Below are 20,667 nucleotides of genomic sequence, written 5' to 3'. Positions count from 1 at the left end.
CTGTTATGTGAAATCTTAAAGCACAGTAAGACATTTATCACTAGTAAGCTAATAGTGTTAATAATGTCATCAATACAAGTTAATACTATGTGACTACTATTATCAATTTGATATCTAAATATTTAAAAGAACCTAAGTATAGCAGTAAGTAAGCATACTATTCATTTTGCTAGATATATTAGTTTACTCAAGCTGCCATAATAAAATCCTGCAGATTGGGTAGATTAAGCAAATTCCTGTTTTAAATTTTCACAATTCTGGAAGTTGTAAATCCAAGATTAAGTTGGCAGCAGAGATGGTTTCCTCTGAGGCCTCTCTCTTTAACATACATATGGCCCACTCTCTTAGGGACTTTTCACGTGGCCCTTCTCTCTGTGCATACAGATCACCTCTGTTTCTCTCTGTATATGTCCTAACAGGTTTTTCTTACAAACACTCCAGGCAAAATAGATTAGGACCTGCCAAGTTGCTTCATTTTAACTTAGGTATATACTTATGTCATCATGGAAAATTTAACTACAATTTGATAAACACTGCTAGGTAAATTTTAGAACTAAGAGGACTCAAGAAATATCCAGGAAGCAAGAAAAGCTAGACCACCTCATACTAATGTGTCTGGAAAACAGTGAAAGAGGTTCCCACATGAAATTCTGGAAACTCAGATGATGCCACCAATTTAGAACACAGAGGAAAAAAAATCTCTACACTTAGTTTGAGAAATTAAAAGTCATAAAAGAGATTAATAAAAATGAAATTTAACTTAATAAATAGAACTTCTCAAATAATTAAAGGATAATGAAAAAAAAATTTTTGCTTTAAAAGACCTATCAGATAGACACATTCCTTGGGAATCTAAATTAACAAAGGATAAAATGCACAAGTTGATCAGCATAAGAATACAAAGATAGACTGGCACACAGAAATGGAAGCTAATAGGAATACTGACCACAGCAAATTTCATTGCCTAACAAAATAGATGATTTTCAAGCAAAATACAAGAATTGATACACAAATAAGTAGAAAAATTATAATGATTGAGGGGTTTATGCTATCACATAATCTCCTAGCAAGTATTCCCTGAAATATATATATATATATATTAAATACACATAAATATATATTTTATATATTTCTATAAGATGTGTAACATTGTGCACAGTTCATAAAAGAGAAAAGCAAAATATTCATTTAGTATCGACTATTATCTCCTGTGCCATTGCAGCCTGGCACTCTCAGTCACCACCCGTGACCTTGGGCGTGGGGTAGCTCCTCTCGGCTGCGCTTCTGCCTAAAGACTATGCCAAAGCCTTTGACTGTGTGGATCACAATAAACTGTGGAAAATTCTGAAACAGATGTGAATACCAGACCACCTGACCTGCCTCTTGAGAAACCGATATGCAGGTCAGGAAGCAATAGTTAGAACTGGACATGGAACAACAGACTGGTTCCAAATAGGAAAATGAATACATCAAGGCTGTATATTGTCACCCTGCTTTTTTAACTTACATGCAGAGTACATCATGAGAAATGCTGGGCTGGAAGAAGCAAAGGCTAGAATCAAGATTGCCAGGAGAAATATCAGTAACCTCAAGTATGCAGATGATACCACCCTTATGGCAGAAAGTGAAGAACAAAAAAGCCTCTTGATGAAAGTGAAAAAGGAGAGTGAAAAAATCGGGTTAAAGCTCAACATTCAGAAAACTAAGATCATGGCATCTGGTCCCATCACTTCATGAGAAATAGATGGGGAAACAGTGGAAACAGTGTCAGACTTTATTTTTGGGGCTCCAAAGTCACTGCAGATGGTGATTGCAGCCATAAAATTAAAAGACTCTTACTCCTTGGAAGGAAAATTATGACCAACCTAGATAGCATATTAAAAAGCAGAGATATTGCTTTGCCAACAAAGGTCCGTCTAGTCAAGGCTATGATTTTTCCAGTCATCATTTGTGGATGCGTGAGTAGGACTGTGAAGAATGCTGAGTGCCGAAGAATTGATGCTATTGAACTGTTACGTTAGAGAAGATTCTTGAGAGTCCCTTGGACACTAGAGAGATCCAACTAGTCCATCCTAAAGGAAATCAGGCCCGGGTGTTCATTGGAAGGACTGACACTGAAGCTGAAACTCCAATACTTTGGCCACCTCAAACGAAGAGTTGACTCATTGGAAAATACCCTGGGAGGGATTGGGGGCAGGAAGACAAGGGAACGTCAGAGGATGAGATGTCTGGATGACATCACTGACTCGATGGACATGAGTTTGAGTAAACTCTGGGAGTTGGTGATGGACAGGGAGGCCTGGCATACTGCTATTCATGAGGTTGCAAAGAGTCGGACGTGACTGAGCAACTGAACTGAACTGATTATCTTTTGAAAGTAGGAGAAAAAGTGACCAGCTTGTTTCCATATTGTCTTATCACACATTTTTCATTTCCTCCCCTGTAATATTTTAAATATTACTCATTCCTAAATGCTCATGAGAAGAAATTCTCAATGGACTAACATTATTTTTGCTATTTTTTTTATGTCATTGGCTTTCACTTCCAATGATGAGATGATTTTGCACTTTGAACTCAAACACTTGCTCTTCCTATTAATAATTCAAACATCAAGTAAAGAGCTCTATCTTTTAAGTAGAGTTCAGAAAATATTTATGTTTCAAGTAGTGAATTTTGTTATGTGCTAAACTCAAAAAATAAGGGCATAAGTGCTTTTAAAAGTCCTAAAATAAGGAAATGAATATAGTCAAAGTAGTCAAAATGTTTTTTCCCCATCAGCTTGAAGGGTTAATCAGGGAGAAGTCTAAATTGAATTCCAAGTCATTAAATTATTGTGATAATTCTAGGATACAAAGGGAAAGAGATATGGGGGGGAAATCAAATGGATAAGAGTAACCAAAAAGAAACAAACATTTAAACCTAGTAGTATATTAACTCAATGTATCTTCTTTATGAAATAGATTCATTTCAGTTACTTTGGCTATAAATTTCTAAATTTCTTCTGACATAAGTTATAAAATCAGGGCTGCTTTCTTGCAAAGTATAACTATTCAAAAAACTGGGGAAATCTGGCAAGAAAGACCAAGGAATGACATATACTCAAGAGGAAGCAGTGTTGTAGAATACCAATAGTGTAAACCATCCTGGGAGATGTCACTCACTTAATATTTAGGTTTTCATTTATACAAGTTTTAATGCTTTGCCATGGCATATTGGTGATAAAACTTCTCTTTAGGCATCATCCAATCCCTGAACTAATTAGGTTATCTTACCAAATGCAGAAAGGCAGTATCTTCTAAAGTGGATGTTTTTAATTTCTATTTTCTTGAGACAAAGAAATTCCATAGCAGAAGTCACAAATTGGTTTCTCTCAGACTAGAACTTGAAAAGATTGTAATATGTTTGACATAGATTTTAAGACAAGATATGAAATTGGAACTGGTAGTAAGGAAGAGCTGAAGATCTTCTCTAGATGTGAAGCTTTGAATGTTCAGTTAATGTTCCTGTTGTGGTTATATGTTGTAAGTTGTGTCCAGCCTTTTGCCACCCCATGGACTTAGCATGACAGGCTCTTCTCTCATCCACTATCTCCTGGAGTTTGCTCAAATTCATGCCCATTGTAACGGTGATGGTATCTAACCATCTCTTTCTCTGCTGCCCCCTTCTCTTCTCACCTTCAATCTTTCCCAGCATCAGGGTCTTTTCTAGTGAGCTGACTTTTCATATCAGGTGGCCAAAGTGTTGGAGCTTCAGCTTCAGAAACAGTCCTTCCAATGAATATTCAGAGTTGATGTCCATTTGGATTGACTGGTTTGATTTCCTTGCTGTCCAAGGGAATCTCAAGAGTCTGCTCCAGCACCACAATTTGAAAGGGTCAATTATTTGGAGCTCAGCCTTCTTTATGGTCCAACTCTCACATCCATACATGACTACTTGAAAAACCATAGCTTTGACCCTATGGACATTTGATGACAATGTGATGCTTCTGCTTTTTATCATGCTGTCTAGGTTTGTAATATATTTCCTTCAAAGGAGCAAATGTCTTTTAATTTCATGTTTCTAGATGATGACACAGGAGGACTTGGAGGGTGGGGCACATATTGTTCCTTTTAGACAAGACACAAACTTCTGCAGTTTGATACATACTCAGAAATTTTTGGCACATCCCATTCCACTCATTGTTATTAACTGGATTCTATGGGACATTTGAATTTGTGATCCCTTATTTTAAACTTAATGATGAAGAACTCACTGTTGTACAATACTTGTAAAAGGATGTAATGAATGATCTGCTTAATCCTTGATGACTATATATATATATATATATATATATATACTATATATTTCATTGCTGGGCATTTACTGGAGAAAACGGTCCTAGAGGAGTTTGGAATGTGCTGTAATAGACATACAAAGAGGAAATACTGTGGAAGATGCACCTATAAGATGCATTTGGAACCCAGAAGAGAAATATCTGTTGGAGATGGCAAATGAGGCAATGTAGGGAAAAACTGTCTTCAGATCAGATCAAATCAGTCACTCAGTTGTGTCCGACTCTTTGCGACCCCATGAATCACAGCACGCCAGGCCTCCCTGTCCATCTCCAACGCCTGGAGTTCACTCAGACTCACGTCCATCGAGTCAGTGATGCCATCCAACCATCTCATCCTCTGTCGTCCCCTTCTCCGCCTGGCCCCAATCCCTCCCAGCATCAGAGTCTTTTCCAATGAGACAACTCTTTGCATGAGGTGGCCAAAGTACTGGAGTTTCAGCTTTAGCATCATTCCTTCCAAAGAAATCCAAGGGCTGATCTCCTTCAGAATGGACTGGTTGGATCTCCTTGCCGTCCAAGGGACTCTCAAGAGTCTTCTCCAACACCACAGTTCAAAAGCATCAATTCTTTGGCGCTCAGCTTTCTTCACAGTCCAACTCTCATATCCATACATGAGCACTGGAAAAATCATAGCCTTGACTAGATGAACCTTTGTTGGCAAAGTAATGTCTCTGTTTTTGAATAAGCTATCTAGGTTGGTCATAACTTTCCTTCCAAGGGGTAAGCGTCTTTTAATTGCATGGCTGCAGTCACCATCTGTAGTGATTTTGGAGCCCAGAAAAATAAAGTCTGACACTGTTTCCACTGTTTCCCCAGCTATTTCCCATGACGTGGTAGAACCGGATGCCATGATCTTCATTTTCTGAATGTTGAGCTTTAAGCCAACTTTTTCACTCTCCACTTTCACTTTCATCAAGAGGTTTTTGAGTTCCTCTTCACTTTCTGCCATAAGGATGGTGTCATCTGCATATCTGAGGTTACTGATATTTCTCCCGGCAATCTTGATTCCAGTTTGTGTTTCTTCCAGTACAGCGTTTTTCATGATGTACTCTTTATATAAGTTAAATAAACAGGGTGACAATATACAGCCTTGACAAACTCCTTTTCCTATTTGGAACCAGTCTGTTGTTCCATGTCCAGTTCTAACTGTTGCTTCCTGACCTGCATACAAATTTCTCAAGAGGCAGATCAGGTGGTCTGGTATTCCCATCTCTTTCAGAATTTTCCACAGTTTATTGTGATCCACACAGTCAAAGGCTTTGGCATAGTCAATAAAGCAGAAATAGATGCTTTTCTGGAACTCTCTTGCTTTTTCTATGGTCCAGCGGATGTTGGCAATTTGATCTCTGGTTCCTCTACCTTTTCTAAAACCAGCTTGAACATCAGGAAGTTCACGGTTCACATATTGCTGAAGCCTGGCTTGGAGAATTTTGAGCATTACTTTACTAGAGTGTGAGATGAGTGCAATTGTGCGGTATTTTGAACATTCTTTGGCATTGCCTTTCTTTGGGATTGGAAAGAAAACTGACCTTTTCCAGTCCCGTGGCCACTGCTGAGTTTTCCAAATTTGCTGGCATATTGAGTGCAGCACTTTCACAGCATCATCTTTCAGGATTTGGAATAGCTCAACTGGAATTCCATCACCTCCACTAGCTTTGTTCATAGTGATGCTTTCCAAGGCTCACTTGACTTCGCATTCCAGGATGTCTGGCTCTAGGTCAGTGATCACACCATCATGATTATCTGGGTTGTGAAGATCTTTTTTGTACATTTCTTCTGTCTTAGAAGATAACAAAATAATAAACTAAGAAAATTACGGAATCTTTGAAAACAAGTCAGTATCTAAGATTTTCGTCATATTATCTAGTCTCAATTCCCTCAATTTTTTTATATAGAAATTTCAATCTTGAACCCCCCTCCCACCTTCCTCCCCATACCATCCCTCTGGGTCATCCCAGTGCACCAGCCCCAAGCTTCCTGTATCCTGCATCGAACCTGGACTGGTGATTCGTTTCTTATATGATATTATACATGTTTCAATGCCATTCTCCAAAATCATCCCCCTCCTCCCTCTCCCACAGAGCCCAAAAGACCGTTCTATACAACTGTGTCTCTTTTGCTATTTCGCATACAGGGGATAAGAAAGCTGTGGTACATATACACAATGGAGTATTACTCAGCCATTAAAAATAATACATTTGAATCAGTTCTAATAAGGTGGGTTAAACTGGAACCTATTATACAAAAATATACTTCTGTGTAAATATTTTTACTCTGTAGTAAATATTTTACTACAATAAAAAGTTGTTTTAATCATTGATTTAAAAATCTATTCTTTGTGTTTCTTTTATAATGTTTGATTAATTATAATTTTGAGGCATCTTCATTGGGATTTATTTGTAATTATTCTTTGTTCATTCAGCTTCCTGAACGTATTTAAATGTTTTTCTTAATATAGAAAATGTTCTGCCATTTTTCTTCAAATACTTTGTCTAACCTCATTGTCTTTCTTCTTTCCTCTGGATTCCAATAATGCAAAAGTTAAATATTTGGATACAGTTCCATGGGTCCATGAGGTTGTCATAGTTGGGTTTTTTTTTTTTTTTTTTTTAGTCTATTTTTCAGTTTGGCCAATCTTTATTTTTCTATCTGCAAATTCACTGACCCTTCTCTCTCTCCCTTTCTAGCCTGCTGTTGAACTTATCCGTTGAGATTTTTCAAATTTTACTTACACTTTTTTATGTAGTTGTTCATATTATTCTCTTTTAACTTTATATTTCTGTGGTATCACTTATAATTTCATTTATAATTTTATAGGTTTGGATTCTTTCTCTTTTTAACTCAGTTTATCTAGCTAAGGTTTATCAATTTTGTTTCTTTTTCAAGAAACAAATTACTTTTTTTTTTTTTTAATGTTTCTATAGTTTTCCTGTTCTCTATTTCATTTATTTCTGATGTAGTCTTTAGTATTTTCTTCTTTCTGAAAACTGCAGGCCTACTTTGTTCTTGTGTTTCTAGTTGCTTAAGGAATAGAGTTAGGTTATTTATTCGGGATCTTAATATAGACGTTTATTACTATGAACATCCCTCTTTGAAATGCTTTTGCTGCATCTCTCACGTTTTGATATGTCCTATTTCTATTTTTTATTGTCTCAAGATACTTTATATGTATGCTTTAGCTTCTTTTCTGATCCTTTGGTAGTACAGGAGGGTATCATTTAAAGTCCATATATTTATGAATTTTCCAATTTTCCCCTTCTTTATAACTTTATAGTTTTGTGGTCAAAGAAGACACTTGATATCATTTCAGTCTTCTTAACTTTTGATAGGCCATATGATCTATGCTCCATCCCTTCATTGTTTATGCTCTTTACAGCATTGGACCTTGCTTCTATATTTCCAGTAGCATATTGGGCATCTACTGAGTAGGTGCCCAATATGCTACTGGAGATTAGTGGAGAAATAATTCCAGAAAGAATGAAGGGATGGAGCCAAAACAAAAACAATACCCACTTGTGGATGTGACTGGTGATAGAAGCAAGGTCCAATCCTGTAAAGAGCAATATTGCATAAGAACCTGGAACGTCAGGTCCATGAATCAAGGCAAATTGAAAGTGGTCAAAAAGGAGATGGCAAGAGTGAATGTCGACATTCTAGGAATCAGCGAACTGAAACGGAGTGGAATGGGTGAATTTAACTCAGATGACCATTATATCTACTACTGCGGGCAGGAATCCCTCAGAAGGAATGGAGTAGCCATCATGGTCAACAAGAGTCTGAAATGCAGTACTTGGATGCAATCTCAAAAACAAAAGATTGATCTCTGTTTGTTTCCAATGCAAACCATTCACCATCACAGTAATCCAAGTCTATGCCCCAACTAGTAACACTGAAGAAGCTGAAGTTGAACTGTTCTATGAAGACCTACAAGACCTTTTATAACTAACACCCAAAAAGATGTCCTTTTCATTATAGGATACTGGAATGCAAAGGTAGGAAGTCAAGAAACATCTGGAGTAACAGGCAAATTTGGTCTTGGAATACAGAATGAAGTAGGGCAAAGACTAAAAGAGTTTTGCCAAGACAATGCACTGGTCATAGCACACACCCTCTTCCAACAACACAAGAGAAAATTCTACACATGGACATAACCAGATGGTCAACACCAAAATCAGATTGATTATAGTGTTTGCACCCAAAGATGGAGAAGTTCTCTACAGTCAAGAAAAACAAGAACAGGAGCTGACTGCAGCTCAGATCATGAATTCCTTATTTCCAAATTCAGATTTAAATTGAAGAAAGGAGGGAAAACCACTAGACCATTCAGGTATGAACTAAATCAAATTCCTTATGATTATACAATGGAAGTGATAAATAGATTTAAGGGACTAGATCTGATAGATAGAGTGCCTGATGAACTATGGATGGAGGTCCGTGACATTGTACAGGGGACAGGGATCAAGATCATCCACATGGAAAATAAATGCAAAAAATCAAAATGGCTGTCTGAGGAGGCCTTACAAATAGCTGTGAATAGAAGAGAAGCAAAAAGCTCAGTCATGTCTGATTCCTTGGGGCTCGATAAAATTTTTCAAATCTGCTATTTTCTTACTGAGTGTCTGGATAATGTTTCCATTATTGAGAAGGGACTCCTGTTGGCCATGCTCTGCAGCAGGTGGTGCTATGCCTTTTCCTTGCATGGAAAGAGCTGGGAGGACCCATTTCAAGCAGCTCCTAAATTCTCCTCAAGAAGCTTTCTGGTTGGGAGTGGTCATTAGCCATAATTTGTGGTGGGTAGTGCTGTGACTCAACTCTTTTCCTAAGAGTGGCCAGACCAGGTTCCACAACCAGAGTAACATCCTTTGTGAACACAAATTAGACAGATCCACACCTCGCCAAAACCCCTGTCAGACTGTGCCAGGAACATGGTTCTTCAAAGGAGCAAGTCCTCTGGCTGGAACACTACTTGAATTCTTCAGGAAGGAACTAGGTCTTTCAATATCTGAGAGCTGGTTGTTGGAACCCTCTGTTCCCACCTCCATTTCAACCATTGGATGAGCCCTACAGATTCTCCTGCAATATCTATGAGGTGAAACTAGAATACAGGCTTCTACAGAGTGACCATGATGTCTGGGGAGAGCTAGATGTCATCAGGGACTCCTTTCCCCAACTCTAAGAACGACTGTGGCTAAAGGGAGACAACTCAGCAAAATGCTAGAGCAGCCTGCAATTGGGACAGTGTGTAGCCCTTCCTCTTTCTCTTCAAATTCAATCTATATTTGTCTCTGTGGTACAACAGGGTGTGTCAGCCTCACTCCTGAATTCTAGGAGTCTCTTAGCAGTGTCTAGTGCCTGAATTGTTGATAGATGCTTTTCTTGTGATGGAGGCAAAGTCAAGAATGAAATAAGTCACTAACTTGGTGACATCCTTCTCTCTGATCTTAAGATATGCGTTACATTTCTTCCTCTTCCTCACCTTTCAAATCCCACCCAATCCTTCATTTTTAAAATCCTGCCCACCTCTTTCCCTTTTTATTTTACCTCTCTATGTTAAGATGCCATTGTTAAACACCTGGGCCAGTCTAGTAGCTTTGATTCTTCTCTGTCTTCAGACATTTCATTTTGTATAGTGAAAATAGGATTTCCAGAAAGCAAGCTTCATCTTCTCACTGATTTTCCACTGCATACCTGACATGAACAGTTTGATGTCTTATACTGACTTAACATAAAATGGTCAGTCTATCGTTCCCCAGGCTGGGGATAGTCCCACCTCTCTACCTCACCTCAGACAGCTACTAGTTCTCTCTTACTTCCTTCAGCATACTATGTTGAAGGATATACTGAGTACATTTTAACATTCTAGAATTTTTTTTTTTTTTTTCCGATTGAAGTAGCCCACTCACACCACTCTCTAACTCTGTATGTATTGGAGTTACTAGGATATTTCATAACTACCCGCAGAATGAATAACTGGAATAAATTACTTCGCTTTGGGTATATGGAACAGTATATATATATATATATATATATATATATATATATATATATATGTATATGTATATATATGTATATATTGATATTTGTAACCATAGTTTTCCTACTTCTTCATCTGGGTCATCATTTGCTTTGCTTGATGTTTATCTTCTTCAGTTCAGTTCAGCTCAGTCACTGAGTCATGTCCGACTCTTTGCAATCCCATGAAGCACAGCACACCAGGCCTCCCTGTCCAACACCAACTCCTGGAATTCACTTAAACTCATGTGCATCAAGTCGGTGATGCCATCCAGCCATCTCCCCCTCTGCCGTCCCCTTCTCCTACTGCCCCCAATCCCTCTTAGCATCAGGATCTTTTCCAATGAGTCAGCTCTTCACATGAGGTGGCCAAAGTGTTGGAGTTTCAGCTTTAGCATCAGTCCTTCCAAAGAACACCCAGGACGGGTCTTTAGGATGGATTGGTTGGGTCTCCTTGGAGTCCAAGGAACTCGCAAGAGTCTTCTCCAACACCACAGTTCAAAAGCATCAATTCTTTAGTGTTCAGCTTTCTTCACAGCCCAACTCTCACATCCATACATGACCACTGGAAAAACCATAGCCTTGACTAAATGGACCTGTGTTGGCAAAATAATATCTCTGCTTTTTAATATGCTGTCTATGTTGGTCATAACTTTCCTTCCAAGAAGTAGGCGTCTTTTAATTTCATGGCTGTAATCACCATCTGCAGTGATGTTGGATCCAAAAAAAAAAAATAAAGTCTGACACTGTTTCCACTGTTTCTCCATCTATTTCCCATGAAGTGATGGGACCAAATGCCATGATCTTCATTTTCTGAATGTTGAGCTTTAACCCAACTTTTTCATTCTCCACTTTCACTTTCATCAAGAGGCTTTTGAGTTCCTCTTCACTTTCTGCCATAAGGGTGGTGTCATCTGCATATCTGAGGTTATTGATATTTTTCCTGGCATACTCCATATGCACTAGAAAAGAATGTGAATTTTATTGCTTCTGGATGGAATATTCTATATATTTTAATTCCATCTGATGCACTGTATCCTTTAAAGTCGATTTCCTTATAGATTTTCTCTCTACATGATCGGCCCATAATGTAAATGGGGTGTTAAAGTCCCCTACTATTACGTCAAGGCTGTATATTGTCACCCTGCTTGTTTAACTTATATGCAGAATACATCATGAGAAATGCTGGACTGGAAGAAGCACAAGCTACAATCAAGATTGCCGGGAGAAATATCAATAAACTCAAATATGCAGATGACACCACCCTTATGGCAGAAAGTGAAGAGGAACTAAAAAGCCTCTTGATGAAAGTGAAAGAGGAGAGCAAAAATTTGGCTTAAAGCTCAACATTCAGAAAACAAAGATCATGGTATCTGGTCCCATCACTTCATGAGAAATAGACGGGGACACAGTGTCAGACTTTATTTTTGGGGCTCCAAAATCACTGCAGATGGTGATTGCAGCCATGAAATTAAAAGACTCTTACTCCTTGGAAGGAAAGTTATGACCAACCTAGAAAGCATATTAAAAAGCAGAGACATTACTTTGCCAACAAAGGTCCGTCTAGTCAAGGCTATGGTTTTTCCAGTACTCATGTATGGATGTGAGAGTTGGGCTATGAAGAAAGCTGAGCATTGAAGAATTGATGCTTTTGAACTGTGGTATTGGAGAAGACTCTTGAGAGTCCCTTAGACTGCATGGAGATCCAACCAGACCATTCTAAAGGAGATCAGTCCTGGGTGTTCTTTGGAAGGAATGATGCTAAAGCTGAAACTCCAATACTTTGGCCACCTCATGTGAAGAGTTGACTCATTGGAAAAGACTCTGATGCTGGGAGGGATTGGGGGCAGAAGGAGAAGGGGACAACAGAGGATGAGATGGCTAGATGACATCACCAACTCGATGCACATAAGTTTGAATGAACTCCGGGAGTTGGTGATGAACAAGGAGGCCTGGCGTGGTGCAATTTATGGGGTCGCAAAGAATCCAACACAACTGAGCAACTGAAATGAACTGAACTGTACTATTATTGTGTTATTATCAACTTCTATCTTTTTGTCTCTTAATACTTGATATATGTGTTTAGGTTCTCTTATGTTAGGTGTGTATATAATTAAAATTGTTATATCTTCTTCTGAGATTTATTTTTTGATCATTATATATTGTCCTTTTGTCACTTATTACAATCTTTGTTTTAAATTCTATTTTGTCTAATTAAAGTTAAAAAAGTAAACATTGCTATCTTTTCTTTCTTTTCACTTCAAGTGACATAGAATACTTTTTTTTTTTTTTATTTTCTGACTTTCAGTCCATGTGTGTCTTTAGATGTGAAGTGACTCTCTTATAGGCAGCCTATATAGATAGGTCTTATTTTTGTATCTATCCAGCTAGACTATATCTATTTATTGGAGCATTTTTTTTCCATTTACACTTACAGCAAATTTAATAGGTATGTACTGATTGCAATTTCAATTGTTTTGTATTGTTTTAAACTTATCCATATAAATTAAAGTCTCTCCACTTGAGATTTTATGGCTATTGTTAGTGTTGTGTTATATTTCTTTATTTTGTGCATGAATGTCTGTATTTGTCATAGATTTCTTGCTTGTGATTAACATGATTTATATATAGCTACTATGTGTGGGTGTCCCTAGTGGCTCAGACGATGAAAAGCCTGCCTGCAATGACAAAGACCTGGGTTCGAGCCCTGGGTTGGGAAGATCCTCTGGATAATGGAATGTCAACCTACTCCAGTATTCTTGCCTGGAGAATTCCATGGACAGAGGAGCCTGGTGGTCTACAGTCCATGGGGTCATAAAGCGTCAGACAAGATTGAATGACTAACATTTTCACACTTTCATATATATATGAAAGTGAAAGCGGAGCGTGAAAAGGTTGGCTTAAAACTCAACATTCAGAAAATGAAGATCATGGCATCTGTTCCCATCACTTCATGACAAATAGATGGGAAAACAATCACAGACTTTATTTTCTTGGGCCTCAAAATCAGTGCAGATGGTGACTGCAGCCCTCAAATTGAAAGATGCTTGCTCCTGGGAAGAAAAGTTATGACCAACCTAGATACTCCAGTATTCTTGCCTGGAGAATCCCATGGACAGAGTCGCCTGGTGGGCTTAAGTTCATGGGGTCACTATGAGTCAAACACGCCTGAGCAACTTCACTTTCACTTTTCACTTTCCTGCATTGGAGAAGGAAATGGCAACCCACTCCAGTATTCTTGCCTAGAGAATCCCAGGGACAGAGGAGTCTGGTGGGCTGCCGTCTATGGGATCGCAAAGAGTAGGACATGACTGAAGTGACTTAGCAGCAGCAGCACAGCAACAGGTAGCATGTTAAAAAGCAGAGACATTACTTTGCCAACAAAGGTCCGTCTAGTCAAAGCTATCATTTTTTTCAGTAGTCATGTATAGATATGAGAGTTGGACTATAAAGAAATCTGAGTGCCAAATAATTGATGCTTTTGAACTGTGGTGTTGGAGAAGACTCTCGAGAGTCTCTTGGAATGCAAGGAGATTCAGCCAGTCCATCCTAGAGGAAATTAACCCTGAATATTCACTGGAAGGACTGATGTTGAAGCTGAATCTCCAATAATTAGGCCACCTGATGTGAAGAACTGACTCATTGGAAAAGACCTTGATGCTGGGAAAGATTGAAGGTGGGAGGAGAAGGGTACAACAGAGGATGAGACAATTGGATGGCATCACCGACTCAATGGAGATGAGTTTGAATAAACTCCAGGAGTTGGCTACGGACAGGGAAGCCTGACGTGCTGCAGTCCTTGGGCTCTCAAAGAGGTGGACATTATTGAGTGACTTAACTGAACTGAATTGAGGTACATAATGGATACAATCATTTTAATTTGATGATATCTTAAATTAGAGAACATTTTAACAGTCCTGAAGTTTTACTCCTCAAACCCTCTCCACTTTTAACGCTTTCAACATTATGTTTTATAATGTGTTATTTTGTATATAACTTAACTAATTGTGGGTATAGATGATTTTACTACTTTTAGCTGTCCTATCAGCTTTATAAATGGTCATATATTGCCTTACTGCATATTTACCTTTTAGCTATGATATTATTTTTTTCATAATATCTGTATTTCTATTTGTAGTCTTTTTTTTCTTCCACTTAGAATATTTATCTCAATATTTCTTTTACAGTTGACTTTTTGATGTCTTTGTCTGTAAGTCTCTCTCTCTCTCTATTTTTTAAATCTTTGAATACGAATGATAGATTTGCCAAGTAGTATTCTTGGTTATAGGAATTTTCTCCTCCTTTCTTTACTTTAATAAACTGTCCACACTTTTTTTTTTTTCCTGTTCTGCTTGGTTTATTTCAACTACTTTGTCTTTCAACTTGCTCACCTAGTCCATCTGCATGATCTAAGGCACCCAGGTAAGCTGTGGAGACAATAGGGCCTGGAGTTAGTTCAGCATACTGCTGGATAGGGCTGGGGCTCCTGGTGGAGCATGAGACTGTGCCAATTCCATCCAGTGTATGTTTATTTCAGCTATTATGTTCTTGTACTCTATTTGGTACATTTTTTTTGTTTTTTTGTTTTTTGTTTGTAAAACTGTTAATTTTTTTACTCTATGCATTCATTCTTCTCCAAAGTTTTGAATATAATTTTTGTGTGCCTTGAATTCTTTTTTGGATGGATTGTTTATCTCAATTTCAGTTTGATCTTCTTCTGGGTTTTATTTTGGTCCTTCATTTGGAACTTTTTTTTTTTTTTTTTTGGTCACATAATATTTCCTAATTCTCTGTGTTTATTTGTATATATTATGTAGGTTAGTTAAATTTCCCAATCTTGTAGAAGAAAGCTTATGTAGAAGATGTCGTATAGATCCCAGCAGCAAATCCTCTTTGGTTACCAGAGTCTTGTGTTCTAACCAGTCCATTATATGGGCTGCATGAGACCTACTGTTGTGGCCAGTCTGAGTATTTTGGGTTCATTATTGAACAGGTAGAGCTCCTGGTCTATCTATTTGCCTGACTTGCCTAATGTAGATGCTCCCAGCCTGCTGTTGGTCAGGGCTGGATCCAGCAGGCTTGCTGAATGACTCATGTGCTCCTGGTTGTATCTGACCCCATGTGAATGAAACCAGGTGTCTACACAACTGGATGTGTGACCTATGGGATCTAGGCCTGGTCTTGACTGCGGGTGGATGCTGAGGCATTGGGTGGCTGACTGTGGGGCCCAGTGGTCTCTGTGTTGGTCTCAGACTACTGAATAGTGCTGTTGTGAGACTTGGTGAAACCTGAAGCTGGTGCCAGCTGACTGGTGGCACTAACAGTCTAGAAGGAGTTCAAAGTGATCCCTGCCTGCTCCAGTGTGCTTCTAGTAGAAGAAGCTCTACATCATGGCTATAGCTAGCATCTGGGGCCCCAGTGGTCTCTTGACTTGCCATGCAGCTACTCAAAGATCAGCAAGTGGATCTGAAACAGGGTGCTTTCAAATTATTTCTTCTATGATGGCTCTCCTAGTGTCTGAGATTTTGCACATACCCTTCAAGGATAGGTTCTCTGTTTCCTCTGACTCTCCTGTATACCAGTCCAACTGGTCTTTAAAACCAGATGTTTTCTTTTCTTTTTTTTTGTTTATTTAGTTTTTAATTTAAATTTATTTATTTTTAATTGATGGATAATTTCTTTACAGTATTGAGTTAGTTTTTGCCAAGCAAGAACATGAATCAACATAGGTATACATATATCTCCTCCCTCTTGAACCTAAATAACTCATCTTTCTTGTGCAGGGCACCAAGGCTGGGAAACACAGTAAGGGACTCTGACCAAGTATTCCTTGGGGAGGATCTCTATATTCATGATTATCTTCCTTTTTGTGGGTTTGCTTATCCAGGGGTGTGGATCCTGACTATATCATGTCTCTACCCCTCTTACCCAACTTGTGGTTCCTCCTTTGTATTATCTTTTGTTATGCAAAAATCTTATGCTAGTACTCAGGCATTTCTCCTCCATAATAGTTCCATGAATATTTAAAATTCTGATGTGTCTATAGGAAAAGGTAAGCTCAAGATATACTTACTTCATCATTTTGGCCATTCCCCCATAAATGTTTTTTTTCTTTTAATTTTGCTGTTAACATTTAGTATTCTCTAATGTGCTATCTTTTACTCTTTCTTTGGACAACATTTCTATGAACATACAAAATGAAAGAAAGTAAAATTTGCTCAGTTATGTCTGACTCTTTGTGACTCCATGGACTATACAGTCCATGGAATTCTCCGGGCAAGAATACTGGAGTGGGTAGCCTTTCCTTTCTCCAGAGGATCTTCCCAACCCAGAGATAAAATCCAGGTCTCCTGCATTGCAGGCAGTTTCTTTACCAGCTGAGTTACAAGGGAAGCCCTATCTAAATGGAAAATATATTCTATTTGTTCTGAGGTAAATTACTTGGTTGAACTAGACACATTCTTTATGCTGTTCAGTTGCTGGTGGTGCCTGACACTTTGCCACCCCATGGACTGAGCACACCAGTCTCCTCTGTCCTTCATTGTCTCCTGGAGTTTGTCTAAGCTCATGTCTATTGAGTTGCTGATACCACACAACCATCCCATCCTCTTTTGCCCCTTCTCCTCCTGTTCTCATGAACCTTAGACTTCCCAGGTGGTGCCAGTGTTAAAGAACCTACTTGCCAATGCAGGAGACATAAGAGATACAGATTTGATCTCTGGGTTGGGAAGATCCCCTGGAGGAGGAAATGGCAACCCACTCAAAGGCAAATATTCTTGCCTGGAAAATTCTATGAACGGAGGAGCCTGACAGGATATAGTCTACAGTGTCACAAAGAGTTGGACGTGATTGACATGACTTAGCATCCTGTGAACCTTTCTAAACTTTATGCATTGACAAGTTTTGCCTCACTAATTATTAGAGGTATTAGGGGCTTTAACATGTGGTGCCTAATTTATAAATAATTATATGAGACATGCCATTAATCTTGTGTTATATAATTAGCAAGAGCAGTGCATATATTGAGATGGATAAAGGTGAAATCATTTAGTGTTCAATTTGAAATTACACACGGATTGAAAACCTTGCATATGTTTACTATATTGATTATCTGCTCTCTTATGTGGTTTACTGATTTCATTTTCAGTCTACATTTAAAATTTAGCAGTTGCTTCAGAGGTTAGTTGTTTTTTTTTTTTTGAAAATGCACAAATGGGAGAAAATTTTAGGTTAATTAAAGAAGGATAATTTGTGAAGTCTTAATTTTATTTGTATTATGTATGTAAACACACATATTATTTCTGGGAATTCAAATATTTTACTATACTTAAAGTACAGCCTAGCTTATATAATCTTAATGCTGTTTTGTGAAAAATCTGTTAAATTATTGAATGTTATTTTCTGCTGAGTGACTAAAGTAGCACTATGTTGAGCAGCTTTTCACATTTTCATACCTAAAAGAATTTACTGATATTTTGATGGTTCTAGAACTAAGAATGATAGTATATAGCAACATTTGGAGGGAATTTTCCATTGTGTCACACTTTACCTGGCATAGTATTTTCTTCTGTCAATTGCCAAGACCAGGGGCATAGCTAATAGTCTCAGATCAGCATTCTCCAGGGTGACAGACAAATCGCAGTTTATCCTCTTACTACAATCCAAAAGAGCCTTGGGACAGCCACTGTCAGTTGGGTGCCACCTGTTAGCCAAAAAGTGTGGGCTGAGAGAACCCAATCCAGTTCCTGCAGGGGTTTCCTGAGCACCATCCCATCCCCAAGATTCTTTGCAGTGGGAGTGCTTTTTCATCAGTGGACATGCCAGGCTATAAAAGAGGAGAGACAGTTTGGCACAGTTAGTGATAGTTTCCCACTCTAAAAGTCCTGAGATTCTGAACTATATGCATTACTAGTATTTCTATATTTGACTGACTCCAAAGGAACCTTAAAGACATGCTTGCTTTTGTGGGTTAAACCCCAGACTTACTGTGGAAAGGGCTAAGAAATCTTTGTTTTAATATTCCTCCTGCATTGCTAATGGGGTTAGCCAGACACCAGCCCATTAACAAGCCCTTGGATGCTGAATGCAACAAAGATGCATGGAAAATTCAAACAACCTACGGGGATCTCTCTCTAACTCTGGTTAGAAACTAGACAAATCTAGTAAAGATTGATATAAGAGATCAGGATGACATTTTTTGCTTATTATTGTTATTAATGACTTTCATATTTAGCTACATTATATTTAAAGTGGAAACAAATTGAGTACATTATGCCATGTCTTGTTGATAATAAAGATAGAAAGTTTGAAGCCACAGAGAAGAGTGTCAGAATAACTCTTAAATTGGAGCCATCATTTAGAGGGAAGAGTATAAAATTTTGTTTCTCAAATTCTGGTATGCATAGTACACGTAAAAATACATGAATATTTCAATGTCCCACTAGTCTGTCTGATTTACAAACTTGAGTCAGGTATAGGAATCAATACTTTATCATCTTACTGGGTACTTCCTATGCATACTTTAAAGTTAAAAAGCTATTGTAGAAAATGTGCAGATGTGAGATGGACCCCCACTCCCAAGCCAAATGTCATTCAAATGTAAAGACTGATGAACCCATGCATATGCCATGAGACAAAAAATATCTCTTATTTACACAATAGGGCTTTTCTGGGGAGAAAAGGACATGTCTTCTAAGCAGGTTCAAAATATGACTTCAGAGAGTAAGAAAAGGAGACTGCCTGGGGGTCTCTTGTTGTTAGGGGTGAGGCTGGGGCTAGACTAATTCTGTGCACAGGGAGGAGCTTGCATGCCTTGAGCCTTTCACATGTGTCAAAGGAAGGAGAAACCAGGCCTCCCTATAAAACTTATCAGATGTGAACAGAAGAGAGACAGAAAGGACAGAGACTTAAAAGCTGTCAACAGTCAACCATCAAAAGCTGGAAATAGAATCTTGAACATGAAATTATCAGTCTATAATATTAATTTAATATAAAAACACATTAGAACAATTAAAATGGATTTATATAATTAAGGTCCCATCATTTTCACCCATTAATTTCTTAATCACATATGTATATACCCCTAGCACAATGACTATGCATCCTTGTTCTGTACAGAGGAAGCATTATGCTAAACAAGCACAGAATTCAGGGTAGGGAGTGGCCATGACACATTAAGTCATTTGAAACAGACAGAGAAGCAACTATTTTACTATGACTATCCCAGAAACTATCTTTTTATAACTATACAAGTGGACTATCTACTTTGATCAACTATAACACCATTTGATCAACAAACACAAACTTCATGTTTGTAAGCATAATGTATTTTTCTACTTAAAAATATGAATTGGTTAAAGGTGGCTGGTACGCCCCAAATGCATTGTGTTTTAAACAGTTAACTGTGACATTTTTGGAATACTTTCTATTACTTTAAGGCCAAGATTAACGCATTGCAAGAAATACTATGAACTTTCTGCCCCCTAGGGTTTGCCCCATCTTAGGCAAATAACCTTCCACATTTTTCCAAATGTTAATGGTTTTCTGCTACTAGTGGTGGAAAAGAGTGAATTCACTGGTAATTGATTCGCATCTTATCTTAAGGTGCACACATGCTTCATGAAGGCAAAGAAAGCAATGCACCCTTCACCATGACTATTTATTTGCTCTTTTTAATTGGCTTGGACTAGTTCTAACTGTTGCTTCCTGACCTGCATATAGAGTTCTAAAAAGGCAGGTCAGGAGGCCTGGTATTCCCATCTCCTGAAGAATTTTCCACAGTTTATTGTGATCCACACAGTTAAAGGCTTTGGTATAGTGAATAAAGCAGAAATAGATGCTTTTCTGGAATGCTCTTGCTTTTTCCGTGATCCAGCAGATGTTGGCAATTTGATCTCTGGTTCCTCTGCCTTTTCTAAAACCAGCTTGAACATCTGGAAGTTCGCAGTTCACATATTGCTGAAGCCTGGCTTGGAGAATTTTGAGCATTACTTTAGTAGCATGTGAGATGAGTGCAATTGTGCGGTAGTTTGAACATTCTTTGGCATTGACTTTCTTTGGAATTGGAATGAAAACGGACCATTTCCAGTCCTGTGGCCACTACTGAGTTTTCCAAATTTGCTGGCATTTGGAATCCAGCACTTTCACAGCATCATTTTTCAGGATTTGAAGTAGCTCAACTGGAATTCCATCACTTCCATTAGCTTTGTTCGTAGTGATACTTTCTAAGGCCCACTTTACTTCACATTCCAGAATGTCTGGCTCTAGGTGAGTGATCATACCATTGTGACCTTGAGAAACCTATATGCAGGTCAGGAAGCAAC

Source organism: Bos indicus x Bos taurus, chromosome 9, assembly GCF_003369695.1.
Source record: "Bos indicus x Bos taurus breed Angus x Brahman F1 hybrid chromosome 9, Bos_hybrid_MaternalHap_v2.0, whole genome shotgun sequence".
In the NCBI taxonomy this organism is placed as follows: Eukaryota; Metazoa; Chordata; class Mammalia; order Artiodactyla; family Bovidae; genus Bos; species Bos indicus x Bos taurus.
Note: the sequence above shows the minus strand (reverse complement) of the source record.